This window comes from Lepus europaeus, chromosome 2 (genome assembly GCF_033115175.1).
Source record: "Lepus europaeus isolate LE1 chromosome 2, mLepTim1.pri, whole genome shotgun sequence".
NCBI lineage: Eukaryota > Metazoa > Chordata > Mammalia > Lagomorpha > Leporidae > Lepus > Lepus europaeus.
The window spans coordinates 100,988,702-100,997,298 of NC_084828.1; the positions used below are offsets into that span (position 1 = coordinate 100,988,702).

The following is an 8,597-nucleotide window of genomic DNA, read 5'->3' on the forward strand; positions in this document are numbered from 1 at the left end:
CTAGAGGGAAATTCCTGGGAGGAAGATAAGCACAATGAATATTTTTAAGTTTAATATTACTAGAAGGAAAGTGTATCTGTTATGCTGAAGACACTGGAAAAACCGTGGAAAGGAAGATGCTTAAATTTATTTATCTGTTTTTATTTATCTGAAATGGGGGAGAGAGGAGATAAAGAGAAAAGAGAGAGAGGTCTCCTCTCTTCCATCTGCTGGTTGACTCCCCAAATGCCCTCAACATCCAGGGCTAGACCAGGCAGAGGCCAGGAGTCCAGAACCCAATTCAGGTCTTTTATGTAGGTAGCAAAGATCCACCTACTTGAGCCAGTACCTGCTGCCTCCTAGGGTATCAGTCAGCAGGGAGCTGAGCCAGGACTTGAACCTAGGCTCGGATATGAAATATGGGAGTTCCAAGGGCAGGCATCTTAATTGCTGTGTCAAATACCCACCTAAGATGATTATCTTTAAAGGGAATGAAAGAAGTTTACTCTTCTATTCCACTAAGAATAACTGAGAACTTCCTGAAGTAGGTGATAGAATTTTGTTGCTCCAAAGATCATAATGGTCATTCTGTGGGTCTACCAAAACTTTCTCTGTCCTGGAATCTTGTTTTCTAGTGTATGACAATCTTTAGTGTATCAGGGATTTATTCATTTTACTTTATTTTTTTTTTCATTTTATTTGGAAGTCAGACAGACTTTATTTGAAAGACAGGGAGAGATACAGAGAGGGAGAGATATCTTTCATCCTCCGGTTCAGTCCCCAGAAGCCTGTAGTAGTCAGGGCTGGGCCAAGTTGAAGCAAGAAGCATTAAATCACTCAGGGCCTTCCTCATGACTCAGAATCTCCTTCAGGGTGGCAGAGACCAAAGTACTTCAGCCTTTGCTGCTGCCTCCCAAGGTTTACATTAGTAGGAAGTGGGAATCATAAATGGAGCTGGGATTTCAACCAAGGAACTCCCATATGGGATGTGGGTGTCGCTAGCTGCATCTTAACTGCTTAATATCCACAAATATATTAATGAATGGAAGATGTGAATTTAGTGTGGGTGGCAACAAGAGGGAGGCTTTATTGGAGTAGAATCATGCCACAGCCCATGTATATTACATTTACTCTTCTCTTGCTCTTCGCCAGAATCATTCACAATACCAATTCTGTTGAGGTGCCCACTTGGTTTCCATCTGGCTGCTTCACAGATATTTTATTCCCACGCCCATGCTGGAGAATATGATAGCGTTTGATGTATGTACTTCTTATCTCTTTCTTCAGCCTTGCATTAGATAAGTATTCTGAAAAGCCAAATAGGAAGAAGTTTGCATTCTAGGGTTGAGAACACAGGCTCTGGAGTCTGTATTAGCCAGGGTGACCCTAAGAATATGCTATGGTAATAACAAATACAAAATGACAAATCTCCGGAGTCCTTGGGAATCCACACAACAAAGGCTTGATTCTTGCTTTTAGAAAGTCTGAGTCACGTCTCGGGATTCCTCATGGCAGCTGTCCTCTGCATGCTGCCCATGGATTCCACCTCTCTACTTTGAGACCGTGCCGCCTCAACTCACGGTTTCCAGGTTGCTGCTCTTAAATGCCTCCCCTCAGAAGAGACACCCATCATTTTCCTTTGCTCATACCCTGTTCTGTATACAACCCGTTGGCCACTTGACCTCAGCTGGATGACGTGGAGTCTGGGGAATGCAGAGTGACACACAAAGTTTGGTTGGCACCTCTGTCTGGTCTTGGCAGACCTGGTATCTCTTCATAGTTCTGCTTCTTGGCAGAACTCATGGCAAGCTTGTTAATGTTTCATACCTTGGTTTTCTCATTTGTAAAAGGGAATCTGTATGGTATTGAATAAAGTAATATACATACAGGCAAGGAGCAAGTTATCAGGGGAAAGAAAGATAGCTTTTAATAATTGTATTGGTGCATCTGCCCTAGGTAACAAATATAATTACTAAGCAGGTCTTGAACTGATACAAAGGATGTGTTGTAGGAATTCAGAGGGGAGATAGCACACTCTCAATGACCTTGGGAAAGGAAAGCTTCTTGATGAAGAAGGCATATGAACAGAGTTCTGAAAAATTTGCTGCAGTTCCTTTAAATCCCTGGGGGAGAAAACAACATTGGAGAGACTGGAGTGTCAGAGGTTAGATAATTAGTGCTGAGGTGACTTCAGGGTGTTGTGACCTGAAATGAAAAACAAATGACGAGGAAGCTGATATTAGTCACAAGTCAGTAGTCTGTGCTTCATATACAAAGACTCCAGTCCTGCTTTTTTTTTTTTTCCTCATAATTATGAGCTGCGCTATTTGGCTGGGAGGGGAACACATCCATCTGAGTTAAGACTGTGTCAGGTTTTGACCTCCTCATTCCTGAGGTTGGGGAGTGAAGCAGTCCTGGAAGGGCGAGGCCAGCTCTGTGGCAAGAACTTGAAACTCATGGATTGAGAGATTTATTTACACCTCTTCAAAGAAAGAGGGCTTTTCTGAACTTGGCTATGGGAACAGAGGAGAATAAGAAATTTCTCTCTTCTGGAACCAGCCCAGGCTCTAGCTCTTCTTATCCTTGATTTCAGAGCTCAGCTTCTGACACCTGCTTGTCCTTTGATATGGAGACTTGTGAAGTCTCACCTCTTCAGCTTGCTCTACTCATCTTCCCTGGCAGTTCATGGCCTTCTCTGTTGTCCTGATCTTGAGGCTTCCTACAACTTTTGGTGAGAAGCTCCCTTAGTTGACTCCTGCTTTAAGGGACCCTGTTGACCAACCACAGGGTGCTTCCCTTCTAGCTTGATCCCAGGAGGCGCTAGTCTGTTGGGAGGACAGACTGAAGCCAGGCAGTGTTGTGTGGTAGTAAACAGTGAATGCCAGAGAGCCAGGCTGTCTGTGTCAGAATCCTGTGTCGGCCACTGTCTGAATAACCTGGTGCAATACCCTCAGCCTCATTGTACCTCAGTTTTCTCATTTGAAAACCAGGGGTAATAATAATAGTAATCAGCCTCATGGGGTTGTGATGATTAAAAGAGGCTTAAATTAAATGAGTAAAAGTGTTTAGAACTGTGCTTGGCACATAGAAAGCGCTTAATGATTTTCATCTATTGTTATTTATTATTTAGGATAAGAGCTCCTGGGAACACCAGGAAGGAAGCAATTAGTTTAACCCAGGAGAACCAAGAACTGCTCCCTAGAAATGATGATACTTAAAGAGAATTTTGATTATGAGTAATTTCCCAGAGGTTGGGTTGGAGGATGCACAATCTGGGAGAAAGACTTATGCAAAGGCTCAGGCATAAGACATAAATAAGGATGTGCACCATGCATGGATCTTTGGATTATGGTGCAGGTGGGGATAGGAGAGGCACAGCAAATGATGAAGCTGGGCAGCTGGGGCAATGAGAAACAGGGAGAGATTTTAATGTTTAGCCGTAAGCTGATATTTTCCTAGGCAGCAGGAAGCTGAAGTAGGACTTTATACAAGGAAGTGATTATGATCAGGTTTGTAAGATCACACCGGCTGTGGCATGAAAGATGGATTGCAGCAGGCTGGAGTGCTGGCAGTGAGTTCTTTTGAAGAGGCTATTTTATTAATCCATGGGGAGAAATCATATGAGAGTTTTACAAAATGGGCCATTAATAATGATTGCTCTCTCCTTCCCTTTTTCCTAATGGATTACTGGCTGGTGTATGAGGTGTTTATTTTTTATTTTTATGTTTTTATTTTTCTTTGCTCAAAAGCACAACACAAAAGAGAAGTCCTTCTTACATTAATAATTTGCAGCATAAATCCCACATCTTGCTTTCTCTCCACCTACTCACTGTATTAGTCAACATGAAAGCCTTTCTGCAGCCAGTACATTTTAATGGGTTAAAATGTATTTGACACAGTACTGTAGCTTTAAGTATTCATGAGCTTCAAGTTGTCCCAGAATTTAGCCCTTCCCTGCTTCACTTGTCACACCATTAACAATATCCCTGGGTGAGTGACCTAGGGTTAAGGATTAAGTTTAAAAACTGTCTTGTCATTTTTCTGCTTGCATTGGTTGGATTTAGACTGACTTTTCATTAAATATTTAATTTTATTTGGTTTGCTGCAGGGTGAAGTCTAAAAGAACACTGAATAGTCTTCTTTCACAGTTTGCCTATAATTCTTGTTATTCTCAAATGGAAGGACCCTTCTTCTGATACGCAGTTATTTCAAGCATTTTGCTTGCATATGCTCTTCCTCAGGCAGAGTTATGTTCTGTATAGATTTAACCCATCAAGAGCTTTGTGTAGGTCTGAGGAGTGTGTTCAGTTGGAATTCTAGATCACATTTCCCTTCTGAATCTTCCCTTTGTTTATAAAGCTCATGTTCTTTTCCCTTGCTCTGAACCTCCTGAAAAAGTAGCAAAGCTACCTATGGTTTTTGAAATTCCTTCTTCTTAGAGGAGCTGGGACAAACGTCTAAAAAACTGAAGTAAACTGTGGCAGAGATTTTCTCCAAATATATTTTTGTATAGCTGAGAAAGACTGTGTTCATTAGTAATTTTAAAAAACTGTTAGTGCTGAATAAAAATATTTTTGAGTTGACCAATTCCCTCTTATTTGAAACATTCTTCTTCATTGAGCGAGCCTTAGCAATGATTAATAGAACTTGAAGAGAACTTGGATTCTCCTTTCCTTTCTTTTTTCAGTTTGGGTGTTCAGAGTAAGGGAAGGCAATGGGTGCCCCAAGACAAGACGATTCTTCCTGAGGCACTAATTAATATTGTGAAATGATTGCTAGCACAATCCCACCCCTTCTCTGTGGATTGCTAGATTTTTCAGTGTTTTCTGGGGGAGTCCTCCAGCTGCCACTTGAGAACCTTCTTCACTAAGGCATCCTTTGTGAATGTCTCTGATTGTTTCAGAAAGGCCTAAAGAATTTAAAGATGTTGATTGTCAAAGCCATGAGAAGTCCCACTTACATATTCTTTCCTTTATCTGTCTCATCATCTTCCTTTATGGAAGGATTCTCTGCTTATGTGTGGTCTCCTCTGAGGATTCTAGAGAAATATGAGTGCTGTCTGCAGATGTTAAGTACTAGACAGCCACCAAGTGGAGGAGGGATTTAACATACTTGGTAGACAGCTCTGGGTGATAGTAGTAGGATAAGTGGGTAAAAATAATGTCAGGAGATAAGCATTTCCCCCTGTGTTCTGCAGGTCTATGGAACGCTAATGGGTGCTGGCTTTTCAGTGGGAAGGTTACAGGGTTAGGAAATTCTGTGTTCGTGCTGTTGAACAGATTTATTTATCAAAGTTAATGAGTGTTTTAAATATCTAACAGGAATATAAAATATTCTTATTTGATCATAGAACATTTTTCATGAAGCAGATCAAAGGACAGATGCTCCTCACTTACAGCATGAAGAAAATGCTCTGTTGCCCAACATAAAAATAAAATTTGCCACTGTAAGTTAGAAGCCTTAGATGTAAATTGTAGTTGCAATCAAATGCAGTAGAACCCTAGACACAAATATAAACAATTTGGAATTGACTTTATTTGTGAGATAAGAAGTAGAACTGAATGTTTTTGAGGTCGATACTGGCTTTAAATTGCTACTGATGGCAACAGGATGGGCTAAGCAATCCTCCCATGTGTTGAAGTGTTCATGTCTGAATTAGATGCCATTAGATGAACACATGCTGGTTTTTAAGCATTTACCATCAGACTGTTTCCAGAACCTTACCAGGAAGGATCTTTTAGATATGTCTCCTCTGAATTTGTGCATGGCATTGTCATTACCACTATTATGTTGCTTGCAAAATAAAACTAATAACAGTGCTGACTTTACTGACAGGTATTTAAGATTTATTCTATTTACTAAGTGATAAATATTGGTTCAAGATATATGTAACCTTATTTTAATAAAGTTAATATGGTGGTGATCATAAAGTTAACACAAGAATGATGAGGGTGATATGGTGACTCATTTCAGGTCGCAATTTCAAAGGCTAGTAGAGTAGGTGTTGTTAACATCCAAAGGAGTTGAAAACTAAGTATTAGAGTATATTTAAAGCTAGATTCTATCCTGCCATATGTAATGGCCTTTTAGAAAGAGGAAAGGACAAGGGAAACAAATCTTTTATAACAAAGACATTTTATCTATTTATGAAAGTAAGTGCAACTCAAAGCACTTCTTAAGTGACATTTAAAAACATTTTTGGTAACAGGGAATAAATGAATATGTTTAATTTGGGTCTAAAGAAATTTGAACGGGCTGGAATGATTAAATATTTTAGAGGTAAATATCAAGTATTACACCCAGGTAAAAATATTTTTCAGTACAGAAAAAAGGGAAATATCAACACTCCTGTATTCAGTGTATGTGTCTATGAGGGAATAATTTTAATCAGCAGTGAGTACCATAAACATTCTGTGGTTACCAACAGAGTAAATGTGCACTTAAATTGCAAGTAGAAGTTTGGTAGATGAGGCAAAGAAATAACAATCATGTTCAGCCCACCATTAAGAAGGTACTAAATACCATGAAAGACTGGGGCAATCTCAGAATGTTCAGAAGAAAGGGACCAGAATTATGAAGGGAATTTAAATTGTGCCATAGAAAAATAAAATCTTACGAGGTACTGAAACTTGGGAAAAATAAACCATTATGGAACATGACACTTGTTTTTGGATAGTTGGAGGATCATCAGATATATGCATGGTTGGGCTCTCCTGGCTTCGAGAGGTGGAATTTGATCAGCAGGTATAAGTTCTCAGGTTTCAGCTCTTTTCAAAGTGTTCTGACAGCCAGAGATGTTCATAAATGCAATGAATTGGCACAAGAGGTGATGAGTTCCCGGTTACGGATGCTTCCATGGTACATAGTTAAGCTTTGGGAAGTAGAAGGACTGGAACACGCAAATAATCCCTTTTAATTATGAGATTATGGGCTTTTAAGTCTTGCTGAATTACACTAATGAATTCCTGCAAATATGTGAAAATTAAAAAAAAATAAAAAATAATAATGGGGCACAAATATATGTAAAATTACCACTGGGCCGGGTGTATGAATTTATTCCTGGGCATGGTTTAGCTTTGCTGAGAAATTTGTCATTTACTTATTTTACAGTTGTCCAAAAACCCACATCCATTGGTAAATTTGAAGACAGATTATGGGTATGTGAACCAGAGTCTGTAAGTACCACTAGAGAACTGCTTTGCTATAAAATAAATTAAATAAATAAATAAATAAATAAATAAATCAGCAACCTGGTGTCTTCTACTTATGATATTAGGATATCATAGCACTGGAATAACTCAATAGAACCTTCAGTTTTTTAAAGCAAGTACTTAAGTTGTAAGCATCTGTGTGTACCAGGCAAGTACTGCATTGAGGATGGCCTTGTTTCACAGAGTTATATATAGAAAGCAGTTTTTATTCATTATTTCTTTGGAACTGATCTTCAATCCAATATACCAAATATTTCTGTTCACTGACTATTCTAAAGCCAAAAAACTGTTCAGCTAAAGCATTTCATAATGCTCTGATATACTTGAGAAAGGTCTCGTCTGTAAACCATTTGTGAGGGAAAAATGGCCAAGAAAATACATGTCTGATTCCTAGATGAAAACACCAAGACAGCAAGACTAGTTTTTGTTGAACTGGCTGCATTGATTTATAGTCAAATACAATAAATATTATGGTTAAAAAGCCTATATTTACTAATGTTTTGCAACCTGGGAAGGCAAGTAGCTAACCAATAATTCTCCCTGTGTGCTTTAGATAGGCCTGGTTTGCCTGTCCATCATAGGTCATGAGTGGCTTTCCAAAGAATGTGAAGTGAAAGTTGAGTAAATGCAGACTTGATGGGAGCAGTTTCTCCTAGATGAGCATCTGGGAGGTGTTTCAGAATTTCACCCCAGGAACATACTGTCTATTCACAAATGTTCTTTCCTACCTGACTTCCTCCTTCTTCCATTTTCTCTCTATAATAAAATTGGTATCACCAGTTTTCATTTTTTTTTGTTGTGACAAATCTTAGGACTCAGTTGCAGAAAATTGTCACTCATCCATCATTCTCAATTCACTTCTTTCTCATCTTTCCAATGATTAATGATTATTATTTTATGTTTTTCACTTGTTTTTATATGCATGTTGATAGTATATATTTCTTCAAACTATTTATAGGAATAGGCATAATCTATATCACCTATACTTTAAAGATATTTAAGTATCACTTCTCAGCCTTTTGGCTAAGATCAAGTGTAATATCTATTCTTAACAGTTTAAAGATATTCAGGCCAGAAGATACCATTATATGAAACTGCTATCTTTGTACATCTTAGTTTTAGTATTTCACACCACAGAGTCAGGCTTGATTATAAGGAAATATCTTATATTAAATTATTAAATATGATTTAACACAAAGTTGGGTACCAACTGCTGAGTGTTTTCATATTAGGTAGAACTTTCTCCCACTTTTTCCCTGTGCCCCATGATAAGTATAAGTAACTACCTAATTTTGCCTAAACCTTCAAATTTAGGGAACTACTCCTTCTAGACTGGGCCAGAGATGTTGAAGAGGGACATATGGGGTATGAAGAAAGAGAGCAAGAGCGAGAGCGAGAGCGAGAGCG

At 38.8% G+C, this 8,597-nt stretch overlaps 1 pseudogene; it reads left to right on the top strand.

Annotated features, from left to right (window-relative positions):
- The first annotated feature begins 8,193 nt into the window (after nt 1–8,193).
- Nucleotides 8,194–8,325, top strand: LOC133753138 (U2 spliceosomal RNA; annotated as a pseudogene).
- The last annotated feature ends 272 nt before the right edge of the window (nt 8,326–8,597 follow it).